At 34.0% G+C, this 19963-nt stretch overlaps 1 pseudogene; it reads left to right on the forward strand.

Moving 5' to 3' along the window:
* The first annotated feature begins 4389 nt into the window (after positions 1-4389).
* LOC118540064 (ATP synthase F(0) complex subunit C2, mitochondrial pseudogene) lies at positions 4390-19476 on the forward strand (annotated as a pseudogene).
* Positions 19477-19963: the final 487 nt, after the last annotated feature.

Consider the following 19963-nt stretch of genomic DNA (forward strand, 5'->3'; position numbering starts at 1 on the left):
ACTCCAAGTATAACCTTGGTTGCACTAGTAATTTATCCAATTATACTCTGGTAAGACAGAGGACAGAGTTTTATGCAAATAATTGATTATCATTATAAGTAAAAAGACTCAGCAAAAAAAAAAAAAAAAAAAGTTTTTGATTTTTGAGGGGATAGTAAAAATCCCAGAAATTAACTTAGAATAGTTCATCTCAGTTTAAAGAAACACAGGTCTACTAAATTAGGAGTCAGAGATAGCTTTTTTTTTTTTTTTACAAAGCAAATAACTTTTTTGTTTCATTAGACTCAAAAGAATGAAAATGGGTATATTCCAATTTGGATTTAAAAAAATGAGAAGGCACACTATCTCTAAAGCTACTGTAAATTACCAGCTTAAATTACAAGGAATGTGTGTAGCTATTTATTCTTCTGTTCAGGAAAAAAAAAAATATAGTTACCATGGCAACTACCAAATCTCACAGTGTGTGCTACCTCTATGATATGATCACTTTTTGTAATACAGATATGAGTAATATATTATCTGGGCTCTGGTATTAAATGTTTTGAAATGCTTTAAAACACACAGATTGGTGACATACATATTCACTATTTTTTACTCCCTTAGCTCTCTGACATTAAACACACTTTAAATTTTAACATTTTTGTGTTTCAGATATATTCTAAATGTATAGCCACAAATATCAACTCTCTGAGAATTGTACAACTGGAGTCAACCCCTCAAATTTTTCAATGATTTGTAATTGGCTTTCCATGAACACTATAGAAACGAATAAAAGGAAGATATTTTCCTAAAGAATTTTAAATGCAGTTCCATCTTGTAAAAGAAATTAAACCTTCTATGAGAAAATAAAATACTTTTTGTATTTTCTTAAAACAAAGAAAAATAACAATTTGTATTAGAAAAAGTCGCTTCTTTATAAAATATTACCAACAGTATTCCAGGACTTTCACTGGACCAAGATGGAGCAACAATGATTCGACTTACTCTCTCACGTGAAACAATGAAAAGATCAGAATTTTTCCAAAAATAGCTTTTAGAATTTGAACAACTGGAAGCTCAGCATGGATCCCTGAGCAAGGAACAACAAATAAAATGAGCCCTGTGAATACTCTAGCTTATACCCTGACACCAGTGAGTTTCCAGGCTGTGGAGATCTGACTACAGAATCAGAGGTCAGAGTGATATGATTGCTGCCTGCAAAAGCGCAGGAACCAAGGAAGGGACATAGCCTTTAGAAACTGAGAAATACAAGTTAGCAAAATTTTCCCTAGAGTCCCAGTAGGCATGCTGCCCTGTTGACATCTTTATTTTAGCCAAGTGAGACCCAATTTGGAAGTCTGACTTCCAATAATGTAAGATAATAAATTTGGGGTGTTTTAAGTCACAGGTTTGTGATAATTTCTTACAGCAGTATTAGAAAACTAATATAAAGTTTTATAAATCAAGGCAAATAATATCTGTTCTTCTCATACCTTTTATAACTTGCTATACTTCCTCAAGTTTTGCCTTTCATTATACTCTTACATATTCTGAGACAATCTTTATCTATACCATAGGACAAAACTATTTACCCCTGAAAAATTAAAATTCTTTTTATTATCTCGCATGCATGGTTTTATTTCTTTGTCATTATTGTTCTGTGAATGCTTTAAACCACCCACATGAATTACTTTTCATCAGAGTAGCTAACTTCTAACACACAGAGAAGTAGGAGGCAGAAAGCTCAGAACTGTGCCATAATCAAGTATTTTAGCAGGTTAGCAAAGCTTAAAAATGCACTTAACACAACTTTCTATAGGCATATACCCTTCTTTATACCTCTTTTAAAGTGGTAAAAATGAACACGTTCATTAACATGACTTTAAAAGAAAAAAACACTGTAGCATATAAAAATAAGAAGAGAAAGTATATAAATTTAAATCTATGCTTCAGGATCAATGTTTTATTATTCAGTTTTACTAAGAAAGTATTGATATTTAGGATTATTAATTAATAAACTCAATTTAATAATTCAAGGTTTTAAATTACCTGAAGATCTTGGAAATCGTTTAAGCTGACAAATACCGATGTAAAAACTTATAGTTATATGTTATTATGATTTATGTTAGCTTACTTGAACAGATAACCAGTATAAAAAGCTTAGGAAGTTCAGATGTAACTGAACTGATTCTTCACTTAAAGCAAACACAAATTTGTTAAAGATAAATAAGTAAATAAGATATACATGTGTATTATCCTCAAGAAAAATACACATAGCTTTAAAATTTTCTTAAAACAGGGGCGCCTGGGTGGCTCAGTCATTAAGTGTCTGCCTTCGGCTCAGGTCATGATCCCAGGGTCCTGGGATCAAGCCCCGCATCAGGCTCCCCGCTCCGCAGGAAGCCTGCTTCTCCCTCTCCCACTCCCCCTGCTTGTGTTCCCTCTCTCGCTGTGTCTCTGTCAAATAAATAAAATCTTTAAAAAAAAAAAAAATTTTTCTTAAAACACACAAAATTTTTATGCCAGTATAAGATTTAACTATGAGCTTAGATTCTGACAATGTTTCTGAGCCAGCAGTTAATCTAAGAATTGTTTTTCCTTAAAATCCTGTACATTTAAAGCATTAAGATTTCATTTCTATATTCTCTGAGAATTTGGGAATGTTTTATTTACTTAAGCATTTATTAATACCAACAAATCAATGAAAACAGAGCTCCTTTCATTTAAGAGATGTTATAGGTCGGAAAGCATTTCAGACTTACACAAAAGGGAGAATCTTTTCTCAAGTACAAACATGCAGACTTACAGACACATAGAAATTTTTTTGGTTTTGGTTTTGGTTTTGTTTGTTTCAAGTTTTTATTTAAATTCCAGTTAGTTAACATATAGTGTAATATTAGTTTCAGGAGTAGAATTTAGTGATTCATCACTTACTTATCACACCCAGTGCTCATCACAACCAAGCTTTCCTTAATACCCATCACCCACTTAACTCATCCCACTGCCTTCCTCCCCTCCAGCAACCCTGTTTGTTCTCTATAGTTAGGAGTCTGTTTTAAGGTTTGCCTCTCTCTTTTTCCCTCCTATGTTCATCTGTTTCTTAAATTCCACATATGAATAAAATCATATGGTATTTGTCTTTCTCTGACTAACTTATTTCACTTAGCATAATAAACTCTAGCTCCATCTACATTGTTGCAAGTGGCAAGATTTCATTCTTATTTATGGCTGGGCAATATTCCATTGTGTATATATATATCACCTCTTCTTTATCAATTCATCAGTCCATGGACATTTGGGCTCTTGCTATAATTTGGCTATTGTTGAAAATGCTGCTATAAACATCAGGCTGCATGTATCCCTTCGAATCTGTATTTTTGTATTCTTTTGATAAATAACTAGTAGTGCAGTTGCTGGGTTGTAGGATAGTTCTCTTTTTAACTTTTAGAGGAACCTCCATACTGTTTTCCAGAGTGGCTGCACCAGCTTGTCTTCCCACCAACAGCATGAGAGTGTTCCCCTTTCTCCTCATCCTCCCCAACACCTGCTGTTTCCCGTGTTGTTAATTTTAGCCATTCTGACAGGTGTGAGGTGATATCTCATTATAGTTTTGATTTGTATTTCCATGATGAGGAGTGATGTTGAGCATCTTTTCATATTCTAGCTCTATGAAAAATGCTGGTGGTATTTTGATAGGGATTGCATTAAATGTATAGATTGCTTTGGGTAGTATAGACATGTTAACAATATTTGTTCTTCCAATCCATAAACATGGAATGCTATTCCATTTCCTTGTATCTTCTTCAATTTCTTTCATAAGTGTTCTACAGTTTTCAGAGTACAGACCTTTTACCTCTTTGGTTAGGTTTATTCCTAGGTATCTTATGGGTTTTGGTGCAAGTGTAAATGGGATTGATTCCTTGATTTCTCTTTCTGCTGCTTCATTATTGATGTATAGAAATGCTACAGATTTTTGTCTATTGATTTTGTTTCCTGTAACTTTACTAAATTCATGTATCAGTTCTAGCAAATTTTTTGTGGAATCATTCGGGTTTTCTACATAGAGTATCATGTCATCTGTGAATAGTGAAACTTTGACTTCTTCTAAGCAGCCTGAAATGACCTCTGAAAATGGTTCATTATTCTCTTGACCCAGAAAACCCTACAAAATCATGCAAATCAAGAGGCTCAAATCTTTGTGTTCGTTTTAAGAACACACGTGAAACTGCCCAGGCCATCAAGGGTATGAATATCTGAAAAGTCACCAAGTATCTGAAAGATGTCACTTTGCAGAAGCCGTGTGTGCCATTCCGTTGCCACAAAGGTGGAGTTGGCTGGTGTGCCCAGGCCAAACAGTGGGGCTGGACACAAGGTTGAAGGCCCAGGAAGACTGCTGAATTTTTACTGCGCATGCTTAAAAATGCAGAAAGTAATGCTGAACTTAAGGGTTTAGATGTAGATTCTCTGGTTATGGAGCACATCCAGGTGAACAAAGCCCCCAAGATGCAGTATAGAACTTACAGGGTTCATGGTCAGATTAACCCATACTGAGCTCTCCCTGCCACACTGAGATGATCCTTACTGAAAAAGAGCAGATTGTTTCTAAACCAGAAGAGGAGGTTGCACAGAAGAAAAAGATATCCCAGAAGAAACTGAAGAAACAAAAACTTATGGCCTGTGAGTAAATTCTGCTTAGAATAAATACAATTTTTTTTTTTTAATTTAAAAAGATGAAGAAACTCAAAAGTCAGGGAAGGGAAAGGGCAAAGTTAACATTCTGTTACTTCTCGAGATTCTTTTATGGGAGGAAAGATAGGGGAGGGGAAGAGGGAGGGAGAGAAGGAGAAAGAGAGGAAGGAAGGAAGGAAGGAAGGACGGAAGGAAGGAAGGACGGAAGGAAGGAAGAAAAACATGGCTGCACCAAAGAGCCCTTGAGGTGCTTGTTGGGAAAGAGTTCTCCATATGTTCTCAAAGTTCTTTAGCATAATCAATAACTTATTTATGAACTAACAGTCCAGGATGTTTGTAGAGTTAATGGCCCTGGAAGATAGGGTGTCTCACTCCAGGTCAGTTTGCCAAAAAGATCTGTTTGCCGTGGAGGATAAGGAAGATAATACCTCCCTTCAGGTCAAAATGTGGACAAGTTTGCTCGGAGCCACTGTAAAAGATTAGAGTTACCTGAAATTGTGTCTCCTTGGCTGTGATACTAACTCCCTGTGTGTGGAATTCGCCTGGGTCTATCTCTGCATCACCTCATGGACTTGGAGTGTGCAAGGGGAACCCATGCAAACGTCAAGCTGATACTGCCTGTTGTGCTACAGTAAAGTTCTTTGCTGTGACCCAGGAATTTCACAACTTCCACCAGCGCCAGTGAAACTGTGGCTGGCTAACTTGTTAACTTGTAGGATAAAATCTCACACCCTTCACAGTTCTTGCCAAGGGCGTTTCTTTAACCATGCAGTTTCCTTGAATCTTTTAGGTATGTCTTTTTGGACATCTTCATGGATGATCTCCAAAGCTGTTAAAGCATTCAGTTTCAAAAGTTTAAAAAACATGACTCTTTTACCAATATAAAATGAACATGTATCAAAGATTTCCTTTAATTCATTAAGAAAGTAGTGGGTAAATTACTGTGACTCCTTTAAAGAACATATGAGAACCTAGGTTACTTATAGAAGAATAAGATTGCTGGGTTGGATAAAAAACTTGTTAATGTTTAATTGGAATAAAAACCATAACTTTTGGCCCTTTATCACAACATGGTCAAAGCTCTGGCACTAGAAATATAAAAGAGTTCAGTAAATAGAAAGTCTAATCTACCACTGAAATGAAAAACAATTTAGTCATTTTTTGCCTATTTTCAGGTTTCAGATGATGTTTCTCACGGTTGAAAAGATTCTATATGGTTTAATGTTCTTTGAACAATTCATGCCACATAATTAAATGCTATATATGTGGTAGCTATCATTTTGTTTATATACATATATATATTTTTTTGAAAACTGAATATAAAACAGTTTTCTGTTCTTTTAGGTGGGAAATAGCTAAAACTGAATTTTAACTTCTCTATGACCAACTTATAGGTAGTTAATGATGATACTTACCCTCCACCCAAAACAGTAATAGCACAATGCTATTAAAATCTTAGGCCTCTGTCTTAATCTGTTTTCCCCTCTTGTTTTACCATTCTAATACTGTGTGTTAGGAGCACTGTCCGAATTCTGTTACAACAGAATTACTCACCAAGTCTTTTCTGAATCATAGTTCCCTGATTTCATTGTATATAATGAATTAACCTCTCATATGCATCTAGAAGATACTAGCTATATATCATTCTTGGGAGAATTGAAAGAATTTTTGCTAAAATCATTCTCCACAGTTCTTCATTCTCTTGAGGAAACTTGATTGGGAAAGGCTCAAGCTAGACCAGCAAGGGCAATATCAGCACCTGGGAACTTGCTAGAAACTCAGAATCTCAGGCTCTACCTCACAGCTATGGAGTCAGAACCAGAATTTTAGTGAGATACAAAGGTAATTCATATAGATATTAAAATCTGTGAAATGCTGCTCTAGACTATCCATCTATAGGTAGAGACTAGACTAGAGGATAAATCTTCATCTGAAAGGCAGTTTATGTGAGGCCTCTGAAGCCTGATGACTTTGGTTAAAAAGCTTTAACAGTTTTGTGACTTCTCAAGTTAAATAACCCTTTTGCACTTTAGTTTCTTTCTCTATAAATTGGGTATTTATATAAGGATATTATCAGATTTATAGCATTGTAGAATGGAGTTCCACATATGTAAATGGTTTATATTAGCACATGATAAGCTCTCAATAAATGAGAACTATTGTTATTTATATCTATGTCTTGGAGACCCTTTTTATGTTTTTACCCAGATATGACTGTTGGATGCATTTTAATTTCCATCCCTTGTGTGCACTGAACATTTTACATTAATACTGTACTGTTTTACATGAATTCTGCATGACTTTCTATGTGAATTGAATAAAGGATGTCATAAGCACTGTGAAAAAATATTGAATATTGCCTCAATATTGCAACGTTCAAGGATTTTAAGATTACATTTATCTTTAGATAAATTATATTTATTTTCATTCTAAAACATGGCCTTATAAAAGAAAAGCATGGCCTTATGTGATTTTCAGTCTCTACAGTATTAGATCTGTTTGAATTAATAAATATATGTACACCTTGCCACATCACTCATCCTCCTGAAATAAGGTAATTAACAAAATACTTAATCATTTTATCTGTGAAAAAGGAGGAATTGGAGCTCCAAGAGAACCTAGTCCTAGGGAAAGATTAATTGTAACTTAGGAAATATTAAAGTAACCTTAGGTAAGAGTTATTCTGAGGTGAAGAAAGCTTTTAAAATCACCTAACAGCATTTTGGCATTATTACCAGAGGAATGCCATGGAGCCATAAACACAGGACAGAAAATTTTCCTAAGAAGGCTATTATTCTTGAGGAATTTAAGCAGAAAATCGCTTCCTACTCCAGAAAGAATTCTTCCATCTTTGTTTCAATGGTACTGTGCTCATGTGAGTTTCCCTCAATGTTCTTTTGCCATCTTTTGCAGAATCATACGTTGTTCTATTTTTCTTAAAATCTTAAAATATTTGCAAATAGTAAAAAAAAAAAAAATCGGAAAGTACAGATGTATTTAAAATATAAAGTAATAATATCCTGTTCCAATTCTCCCAAATCCCTCCTCTCTTCCTTGTGAACTATTTTAAATAATTTGTTTGTAATTTCATCCACAAGTTTAAATAACAGGCTTATGTCCTGTAAATTGAAGTGTCTATTATAGACCTTTAGGTCCATTTTCACCTCACCATATGTAACTCTCCTGTTTTATAAGTTATCACCTATCTCCACATACTGTTTTAAAGTCCTAAGAAAGCAGAAATGTATGTCCCTTTTTTTTCACTGCTGTATTCTCAGTGGTAGAATAGTGCTTGTCACTTAGCTTTTGTTGAGTTAGTAAATAATGGGTAAATAGATCAAAATTGCTCTCATATCAATCCTCAGACTTTTTACCCTCCAATTTTTGATAGTGTATTTTTCTTATTCTTCCCTTAATTAGATTTTTAATTTTAATAATATGCCTAAATTAAGTGCTTTACTTCATGAACTTGAAACTCCTGGCCTTCTAATGATGAAGAGTCTCAATTTTTTCTCAGTTCTCTCATCTCTACTATAGATTATGCTTCCTCAACAATAACATTTATATTCACAGTCTTCATTTTGATAGTTTCAGAATTTATATCATTATTTTAGATATAATCTGAGTTACACAGTAATAATTCCATTTGGTTATCTAAAAGTAGATGCAAGAGTAAAAAAAATTATTTGCAAATGAGGTCTCACAGGTTGGAATAATTGTTAAGATGTTGATCCTTTACACTTATTACTTTGTTTAGAATTGTATCTCTACTTCTCTTTTTTATTACTACTGCAAACACTTTGAGGCTGTCATTGTATTTTACCTATATTAATTCAACAGGCAACTGATTTATATATCCTATATTATTCTCTCTGTACTCTGATCTATCCTATATCCTACTACCAGTTTGTCACATCGATTTTCACAATTCTTTTATTTGTCTTTAGTTACAAACTCTAGGTATGTCATATATATCCAAACTCTTGTTCTTGTTTAATATACCAGTACTCTCATATATACACTATAAGCTCTAAAAGATTGAAGCTACATGGCATTCTGAAACATACCACCATGCACCATGCTTCAGTGACAATATTACTTCCAAGTATTTTGTCAGACTCCCATGACAACAAAACTTAAGGAAATTCTTTCATGGCATGACACAATACAATCCATACATTCTAGAGCACTAGAGATTGGCCTTTTACATTTAAAAGTCATAATCTATCTTGAAATGATTTTTGTATACAAAATGAGCTAGAATTCTATTTTTTTCAATTAACAGGTAATTATTACATCTGAAACTATGTGCAAATTAACACTTTTACCTGCTACAGGTAAACATGTGACCATGCACACACACACACACACACACACACACACACACACACACACACACCCCACACCATTCACTCACAAAGCATCTTAGCAGCACGTGTTCCCACACAGAGTGATGTGATGAGGTTCAGACATACCTACATGTGCAATGGGGTTTGTATTACAGAAGAGGAACCCTAAATTTATGAGGTTCATATCTTATATAGAGCAGCTGTCAGATATGTACCTTTGCCTTTCTGAAGGGAAAAACAGAAAATTTTGCTCTATAAAATAGACAAATCATCCTTGGATAGGGAAAAAAGATTTATAGGTCTATTCCCTTTGGAAATTATGCCATGGATTAAGGGGAGATGAATCTTTAAATCTCCCCTGAGCAGTTCATTATCTCTAAATTCCAAAGAATGTTTGTCATTCAATATTAGACTTGCTGAAATATGAAAATATTCATGAAGCATTGCTTCCCACCAATAATTTTTCTCAGTATCAATTAGTGAATAGTTATCCTTTCCCCAGTGTTCTGCAGAGCAAATTGGTTGTGTAGCATATTTCCATGTGAGCATGGATCCTTTCTGTATCCCTTGTCTATTCAATTGTTTTATTTCTATTTTCACATTAATAATTTAATGTCACATTGTTCACATTAATCCTGTAGCATTTTATAAAATCTTTATGACAAATTACATTACCTGATAGGGCCAGTTCCTTGTTTCTTCTTCTTCTTTTTTTTTTTTTTCCAAGGATTCTCCTAATTATTTTGATCCCTTATACCATGAATAATTTTTTTTGGAATTTAATTGAAATTGAATTGAATCTATAAATCAGTATTATAAGAACTAATGTTTTATAATGTTTAATAATCTTATTTATAAGCCTCACATGCTTTTTCATGGGTTTTCTTTAATATTAAAATATTCAAAATATAAATAAATTAATTGGTAAGTTAGAACAACATCTCAATGCTCTATCATCAATCAAGGGTATAAAAAATTGAAGCTTATTCATTCAATGCAACGTACATGGCAGTGAAAAATAATAAATTACAATTGCCCACGTGAACAAAAATTAATCTCAACAAATAATACTGAAGAAGAAAGACAAATCTCTGAGAATAATAAAATTTTAGTATGAGTATGTCCCATGCCATATTGGAAATAAATTTGGTAAATCTGTTAATCCTGATTGCAGGTTAGTTGTTGACCTAGTATTTCTTTTAAGTAGTCCTCAAGTAAGAGGACTTGACAACACCATACTTCATCCTAGACTCCTCTGGCAATTGAGGGAACCATCCGTGTTAACTTGGTGCCTTTCTTCAGAAGAGAAACAACCTTTTCATGTCTTCATGATAGGAAGTAGTTTTGCAATGTGGAACAAGATGCCCACTGAAATTAAGCTTCTGCCTTCCCACAGAAACTGGGATCTCCCTTGATGTTTGCCTTTCAATGAGATGACTCCCAGATTCTTGAGGAAGACATTGCTGGGACATAAAAAGTGACAAAAGGCCAGCTAAAAAAGGACCTCTCTAGTCTTCAGAAGAAAGTACATACATTTCAAAGAGATGGGAAAGTTCTTACAATTACATGTTATCCAAGGAAATTGCTTAAAGATAAAGGAGAGGGAAATCTCTCCCTTTTCTTTTTTTTTCTCCCTTATTTTCAACAGATAGTATTACACCCCTTATTTTTAATTTGTATTTGTCCTTTTAGTTGTCAGATAAAATACAAGATGCCCATTTAAGTTTGAATTTCACATAAGTATTTTTAGTATTTTTTTTTTTTTTTTTGTAAGTGTTATGTCTCAAAGTACATGTGGAACAAATTTCGTAAGTCTGTCAATCCTCACTCCAGGATAATTGTTGACATAGTATAGAGGGGAAAATTCCTACCAACACAGTAGTCCAAGCTAACTGTATCAGGCAGAAGATCCCACAGCCACATCTAGAAAAGTATAGGGTTTCAGACAAAAAGAACAAAGATGGCTTTTTCCCATTCGAGCTTCATTTGTGAAAGCTCTGATAAATAATAATTCCTAAGAGAAGGTAGGTAAAGGCAGCTAGGATCTGGATGAGACTCCAAGATGCTCCACACGAAGAACCTTATGCAAATAGTAAATAAATGTAAAAATCTTTTTAGATTGAGTTCTTAATAAGTTAAGAGGGGTCTTTATCCCAACAACAACAGCAAAGGCACGTAAATTTATCAATTAGTACAAGATAATTTTAAATGTAAATGCCTATTTTGTATATTGAAGCTATTCGAATCCAACTAGCATACGTCAGATGAAGATCATTATCTCTGTGAAGATGAAAGAGCGATAAATTACTAACAGCCGATGCCAGGCTAAACAGTTTACACTTGTGCTTTGATATGCAGCTAGAAATGCTGTTTGCAGACCCTAATCGCTTAAACCCACAATTATTCTTAAGACTTCGCTCAAAAACACTTATTCCATTTGTAATTATAATGCTTTACCTCAACAATCTTAGCAATTGCTATTATTTTCTAAAGTTAAAATTCCCTGTTGCTTTCACCCATCTTATGAGTATTCAATATAAAGTCTTGTGAGTAGTTCTCTTGTATAGCCTTCTCTGTAATCTTGCTTCTTAGATTCATATTATTCAGTTGCTGAGAAAATTGAGTGTTGACACTTTTGAGATTTGCATGCACTTTTATTTAAAAAAAAAAGTATTATCATACATTTTGTTGATTAACAAATAAAAACTCAAGGCTGTCTTATTCTCTTCAATAGACCATAAAAAGTAAATTACGGGGCCATCACTACATCTCCCAAATGAAAAGCTTCAGAAATCTCAGTAGGATAGTAGTTGAATTAAACTGCCATAAAAAGAAAAAATAATATATAAATCATCAAGTCATATTTCTCAGTTAAGCTTATACACATGCAATACATATATCTAAATCTGGCCAGGAATGCTACATTTGGTTGGAATGTTTCCATGGCGCAAAAACCTACATATTAAATTGATTGATCACTTAAACCATCTCCTGCTTCCTTTGATCTCCCATCATTTGCTATAGTGTCTGATGGCTGACATCACCAGCAGGGGTACATCATCTAGACAGAGTGCTAGCCTAGAGAAACAGGGAAAAAAAACAAAAATGTGTCTGTCAAATATACATGATCAAAAAAGTGATATTTTACAGGCATATTATCACTGTCAGCTAAATGAAGAGGTAAGTGAAATAAATGGGATCTGAAATTAGAGATGAAAAGAGATTCTGCAACTTAAATTTTCAAAGACAGAACAATACTGAGGGTAAAATTATTTATGAATGCCATATTGCTTTACAGTCCAAAGCATAGGAACAATTTTCAGATAATTCACATCTTTATTCTTCTATAATATTTATGCAGTTTGGGAGCTGAGTGGTTTGTTTTTTGTGATTTAACTCTTTTGTTTTTTTTTTCCCTCTGAATGTAAAACAACAAACAAAAGCTACCATAAGATCAGAGTATTTTGGATCAGCATATCTGAATATTCCTATCAATCAGTCATGTTTTCATATCAGTTACACTAATTGTTCTCCACTGTATATGAAAGGAAATAAATTACACTATCCAGATTTCTCTGAACAGAATACACTTAAAGAGCAGTTTAAAATGTAGTTAAAATGTAGTTTATAATTTAATACTCTCCACAGCAATGATCCTACTGCTATTTTTAATTGCAACTCTGGCAGGGAAGGATTAAGCATCGTTATCAAAGCTACAGAGTAAATAGGTCAGTCTCTTATCCATGGGTCCTTACACCATGATGCCATTTACCAGTCCTACTATTTTGTGATAAAACCCTCAGCCTCAGCCCTTATTAAAGAGCCCTGTGCCCAAAGATCTCAGTTAAAAAAGAAAAAAATCTAAAGAAAACATTATACTTCTTAAATCATTTTATAGAAAAAATAGTTCTATATTTTCTATTTCTGTGTTAATTTATGAAATCTTATACCTGAGAGCCATTGTTTCTATTTTGCACTGGAGTGACAAGCACTATGACCTAACAGGTCTTTTGCCCCTCCAATTTCTAAGATTAAACTGAATTGTAATGACAAGTTATTTGTGCAGAAACACTTAGACTAATGAAAGAAGCTTGTATTAAACCTTGGATTTCAAAGTGCAATTCCTAAGGGAGTTGTTGCCAACCTTTTATCCCCAGCGCCTTCCCTCTGACTAACTCTTCTGGCTACTCAGCTTTTCTTGTGTCAAATGCATGAGTTTCCTCCACTTCTCTCTGCCCTTCAGGAGTCCTCATCACCTTAAGTGTGATGAGTTATTTGAAATACCCTACTCAGAAAACTTGCCTTCTCTCTTCTTCTGTTGTTTTCATGCTAAATCCTAACCTGGGTTCAGAAAATTTTTAAGGAATCTGATTAAAACCCAGTGAAACTAAACACAAGGGAGAGAACAGAATATAAAAGAAGTCAGATAACCTAAAGGAGATCAATTTCAATCTGTTTTTAAGCTTGTTAATAATGTGGGGCCTGCCTTCTCCCACATGAATGTACGTCTGGGATTTGCAGCACTAGGCCAGCAGGAATATTTCTCTTTGATATGTTTTCTCTTTGGGAACCTTGGTCCCACATCTAGAACACCTCAAAACTTCAGTAGCTGCCATATTACTTCCTTCAATTCCCTTCAGTTTTCCTGGACCTTCTGGAATTGTTCCTTATTCCTTCTTGAAGTACAATGCTATCCTGGGGGTTTGGGGGGGAAATCCTTGTTAAAAAACAAAATTCAACTGAGTAAATTTTAAAGATCTTATTGGCTTTATTCAGTGATTCATGAGTCAGGCAACATCCCATCTAGCAGATGGAAAGGAGCTCCAAAGAGCTGTACAAAATGAAAGGCTTTTATAGGCAGAAGGAGGTGGGACAAAAGTTATTAAGAGAGTAAATTGTTTCAGGCAGAGTTACTTTTCTTTGGGAGAAGGCAAGTGTCTTATCAGGCACATTACCTCACTAGTGCTGACCAGGAAATTCTAGACTGACTAGTTAAGATTACATTTTTGATAGAGGCTGAAACTGAAATTTGGTTAGGTAATAAGTCTCAGTTTGGTGATGTGGGTTTAGCACAAGTGACTCCATTTTGAGCTTGTTGTCTCTCTCTCTCTCTCTCTCTCTCTCTTTTTTTTAACATTGCCTATCATATTTAGAATATAATTCTCAATTTAGCTACTAAAAGTTCACAAATCGGTTTCTATTAAATCATTTGTATTTTTCACCCTATACTTGTTCTGATTTCTCCCGTGAAAAATTGGTCACAAAATTAATCTGCCTATAAACAAAAATCATTTTCCCCATTTTTTCTCCCACCTCCTTAACATCAAACATATAAATTTTCCTCAATCTTAAAAAAATTATCTTCTTTCTCACATATTCAATTTAAAAACAAAAATCATTTACACATATGAAGGATATGCCAACAAAGAAGTAATTGTTAGCAGAAAGAAGATGTTAGGTCACACAATCACACAATTTGTAAGTATATCTGAATGAAGTATATTGCTCTGGGTCACATTAATTAGGGTTGAGTTATGAAAGATGCCCTATGATCTCATCAAACATGTTTTTCTTTTATTTTAAATTGTGTTTATTTAATTTTGTGGTGTTCATATAGAATGGGCCCTGGGAACACTGAATCATAACAAACTCCGTAAATCACGCCAGTCAAAAACTACTAACTAATCCAAGATCCTACAGAGTAAGTCTCAAAGAAGCAGAATCTAGGATATAACTCTGTTCTTGTTTGTTTATTTATTTGAAAGTAGTTCAAATATGCTTACTAAAGAAATTGATTAAGGACACTTTTCTTCTTTTAAACAAGTAAAGTTACATGTAGGATTCCCTATGTACAGCAGAAAAGGGTGTTATGAAAAATATTGATTTAAAATGCTTTACCGGGCGCCTGGGTAGCTCAGTTGGTTAAGCGACTGCCTTCGGCTCAGGTCATGATCCTGGAGTCCCAGGATCCAGTCCTGCATCGGGCTCCCTGCTCAGCAGGGAGTCTGCTTCTCCCTCTGACCCTCCCCCCTCTCATGAGCTCTCTCTCTCTCAAATAAATAAATAAAATCTTTAAAAAAAAAATAAAAAAAAAATAAAATGCTTTACCAAGTTTGAACAAAACTTGACTCAAATATAGTATTTATTAGATCAGGATTGGTAGTATACATTTTATTACATATTTTATTACATTTATTACATTTGCTTATTTAAAAAATTGTGTTTTATAAGATGGTAATCTGTTACAGAATTCGTCCCACAACAGAGTACCAAATATAAGCATGAATATCAATGAGATAAGCAAGGACATTTTTTTTAAGTTGATAAAGTGCTATTAACAATTTTCCATAGAGCTTCACCCTAGATGTCCTACACATTATTTGAATAATTAAAATATTATTTCTTTGATTTCTGGGAATGTCTATTAGATAGCATTTCTTCTACTTTGATTGACAATCATTTGCTGCCAATTTAATTTGAAAATAAATTCTTATACATGTCATTTGCAATAATTTTTGAGGGCAGAACCCATAAAAATTGAGAAAAATAATTTTAGAGAGAAAACACTACACCCCTTGGGCCTACTAGAAATGCTTTTCAATTTTTCTACTACAAAGAAAATTCCAACTCATACTCAATAAAAGTTAGTCTGGAAGTCTCCCTTCATTGTAACAGATGGCACTCAATTTGATCTTTTCTAAGCAAGATATCAATTTGTCTCACAGAATGCTGACAACATGGAAAGCATACGAGGCGAAGCATTTATGAATTTAACATACAATATGAAGTGGAATGAAAGTGCTCGAAGGTGTTCATCTTAAACTATCACCACCTGACCCAGCAAAAGCACTGTATGAGAATTTCCTGTGCACCCTTACCACTATGCAATTGATATTTAAGAGTATATATAAGCAGAGTGGGCCATACTTATAGGCTTGAAAACAAAGGACCAGATATGCCTAAAGTTTATGGAGATGCTATAGTTAACTATGCGATCATCTAATAATTGGCCACAGTAACTAATTATTCACTCTTACCAAGGTGACCAACCTCCCAAAAACAAAGAAGCAAAGAATTACTTGGCTTGACTAATGGAAAAAATACTCTGTGCATACAAGTCAACTTTTATTTCTATATCCCATATGCAGTGTTAATGCAGCTTAATTCTACCCATGATAAAACTAAGCAGAATACCTTGATGTGGCCCTCACATTCACCTTGTTCACATTTCAAGAAGACTACCAATGGATTAACACTTTTAAATCTTTGCTTTTATTTTGATTTAGTCTTATCTCTCCTCTCAACATAAAATATTCCCTTTATTAAATATAAATATGTATATAACAGAATATATTATAAGTACTTGAGCTACTGTGAATGGTCAGTTCAGATATATCTATCTCTAGCCATATCTATCATCTATCTATCTAGATTTATTGTAAGATGATTTTGTTTCCTTTGAATATCTTAATAGCCAATCTGGAAATATCTCTAAACTAAGCTACTTTACTTATGTCTATATTTTAGTAAGTCCAGAATATATCATTGTATTATTTTGCTGAACTAGGAGCTCAGGTGGCATGACAAAAGCAAGGGATAATAGAAAGAGACAATGCTGATGCTTAATTCAAGCACTCGTTTATTTTCTTTTTAACATGCTTATTGATTTAAAACTAAAGAATTTAAGTAACAAAGTCACATATCAATAAAAAACATAAATTATTAAACAAAGGATGCCAAAAAGACATGAAAATCAATTTATTACACACCAGTCTATTTTTTCAAAGATCCATAATTTGAAGGCAAATGTAGTATAACTGTAACTAATCACCCACACATCAGTTTTGTTTTCCTTAGTTCAGTAATATACTGAAAAATATAAATACAAAAATCACCCTGAAAGTAAATTAACTTTTATAAGAATAGGGCTTTAAGATTCTAGTCTTCCTTCCATACATAGGGTATAATTTCACCTTAAGTGATTAGATTTTATTTGGATCATGACACTCTATTATATGAATTTACTCCTCTAATCTGTCAAAATCATTGCTCTGAAGTTGAAAATATTCATATTGATACAACTGCCTTAGGCTTTTGTGCAACAATACTTAGTTTTTCTGAATAGATAGTAGTTTATTAAGTTGGGTAATATATTATCAAATATAGAAAATGGCATATATCATTAATAATATAATATCCCAAGAGTACCCAGTTAGTTCTCAGGCATCATATTTTTGTTTTTTATGAATATAGTTATGGTAAACATGTCACTTTAGCATCTTAAGATTACTTATATTTTTATTTCCTCCCTATCATTATAAATCAATATTAATTAACAAACTATAGTATAACTAGATTCATGAACTGGTTATATTTAAGAATTAAATATAATTTAATTCTTACACTTAAGTAACAGATTCCTTATTTACTCTTTAAGATTATTTTTCTTGCTATTGTTAAATAAAATTACTTACCAATCTACAGTATGATTAAGAACATAAGTTAATTATTTTTAAAATTAAAGATTTTCTGATTATTTGTGATACAATTTATTTTTACCTTTTAAAGTTACAGTTATATAAACCTGGGAATGTTCATATCATCCTTCTTCTAGTCATGACAAATACAATAATATAGTGCATGTTGAACATATAATCTCTAAATAATACTGTGCAAATGTTGCAAAGTTGTATATGAATCTAAAAATTTACTTATGGAAAAACTCTACTCATTGCTTCATTGAATGACCAAGGATCATATATAATGCAATAGTGCAATTGCTAAGAGCGGGACTAATCAAATTAAAGTTTAAGACTATTGACTGTCAATTTGTTTTAACACTTTCATTATAGAAAAGGTCTTCAACTTGGTAACTCTACTTTAAAATGAAAACAAACTGATGCGTTGCTATATGTTTAAATTAAGCTTGTTATTTTGGCCTTGACATATCCAGAATAAGAACATTATTCAACACGAGCACAACTTGTCTGCATATCAGCTAGAACTATTGGAGCTTAGTGTCCTCTGAACACAATTACTTCATGAGTGGAAAGGCGGTTCTTTTTCATTGACCTGAAAGGGCATATGCAATAATTAAAATTTTGTTTATAAAACTGACTTCGCCCTTTTGAACCTGGCTTGAGAAAATGATGACTAAAGCAGTCTTCAATGGAATTGCATTTGGACACCCTCAGCTAGACCTTAGAAAAAGTTCCTCTGTTCCTTTGTATTTGACAAGCATTTGACAATTGAACTGAAGAAACTTTTCTATTACACATAGGTCTTTTTATTCACATTTGCAGAAGATGATGAATGCAAAGCAGAAGTAATAATATTCGTTTTTTGGCCTTTTGGCTAAGATCAAGTGCAAAGCAGAAGTAATACATATCACTTGCTAAATTTCAAATCTTTTGTTACAATTTACCCGATTCTTCTGTTTTTACAGAAATATAAAAGAGAAGTCAGGCTACTCCACACTACCTTACCACCACCATTACCATTTGTATATTAGTGAATCAAACGCAGCATTTTGTTTCTAGGTTTTAAAACCTGAGAATAATAATGCACAATTTCAAATTATTTAATTGAGAAGGCTTTTGCTAAATAATTTCTAAATAGTCTATGTAAAGTTCTCTCCATTCATGGGGACTTTAAAAATGGTCAGTAAAATTAACTGTCAGTCCACTGTGGTCATCATCGCTGATAGCTTAGAACAAATACCACAGGAAGCATTTCATGTTGTGGAAAAAATCAGAATGCATGACCATACAATTACAAAGTCAGAAAGGTCTCTACATATTTAGGTAACTTCAAAAAATTGAATATTTCTAAACCTGTCATGTACAGCAAGAGTTCCCTGAATGCCTAATGACCTGATAATATCGAAAGCTTCCAAGGCTGTAAAGGTACTATTTTGAGTGCCTGCTCTGTGATAGCAGGGAGTTGCTCCTTATTGTCAGATTAATGTGTATCAGAAAAACTACTTTGGCTGTCTTCTCTGCACTAGGAGCAGCTCTTCTGCCACAGCTCCTCATCCCCTGAAAATATACACCTGTGCAAAGTTCTTCTCCACCCCCCTCCTGGTCAGGAGCACCTCTCAGCTGTGGAGCCGATCACTGTAGTGGTTCTAAAACTGCCAAAGACAGATGAGAGCCTCAGCAGTTTGGCAGCCCCATGTCCCCTGACCTCACTAACTCCTCGACGCAGCTTCTGAACCAGTGCCATTTCAAGGGACATTGACATAGCAGCCAAGTTCACTGGGGCTGGGGCTGCCATGGTAGGGGTGGCTGGCTCTGGGCCTGGAATTGGGACTGTGTTTGGGAGCCTCATCATTGGTTATAACAGGAGCCCTTCTCTGAAGCAATAGCTCTTCTCCTAAGCCATTCTGAACTTTGCCTTCTCTGAGGCCATGGGGCTATTTTGCCTGATGGTGACCTTTCTCATTCTCTTCACCATGTGAAGGAGCTGTCTCCACCTCCAATGTCTTTCCCGCATGTCTCATTTTCCCTGTATGTTCCTTTTTTCTAAACCTCCCCAGGGAGACTGGGGAAAGTAGTTGGCTCAGTTTGACAGGAGGAAGAAATGATAATGTATTAATAAGAAAAAAAAAAAAAGAAAAACTACTTTCATTTTTCTGACACATAGAAGTTATGAAGCAAACCATAAGAGTCTCTTAACTATAGAGAACAAATAGAGGATGGAGGGAGGTGGCTGGGGCATGGGCTAAATGGGTGACGGGCATTAAGCCGGGCACTCGTGTTGAGCACTGGGTGTTGTATGTAAATGATGAATCACTAAATTCTACACCTGAAACCAATTTTACCATATATGTTAACTAACTTGAATTTAAATAAAAACTTGAAGTTAAAATAAAAGAAGTTATGAATTCTAAAAGCGAAATCAGAAAGGAGACAAAACTTATTAGGAGGTTTTATTATTTCATATCA

Source organism: Halichoerus grypus, chromosome 4 (genome assembly GCF_964656455.1).
Source record: "Halichoerus grypus chromosome 4, mHalGry1.hap1.1, whole genome shotgun sequence".
NCBI classification, from domain to species: Eukaryota; Metazoa; Chordata; class Mammalia; order Carnivora; family Phocidae; genus Halichoerus; species Halichoerus grypus.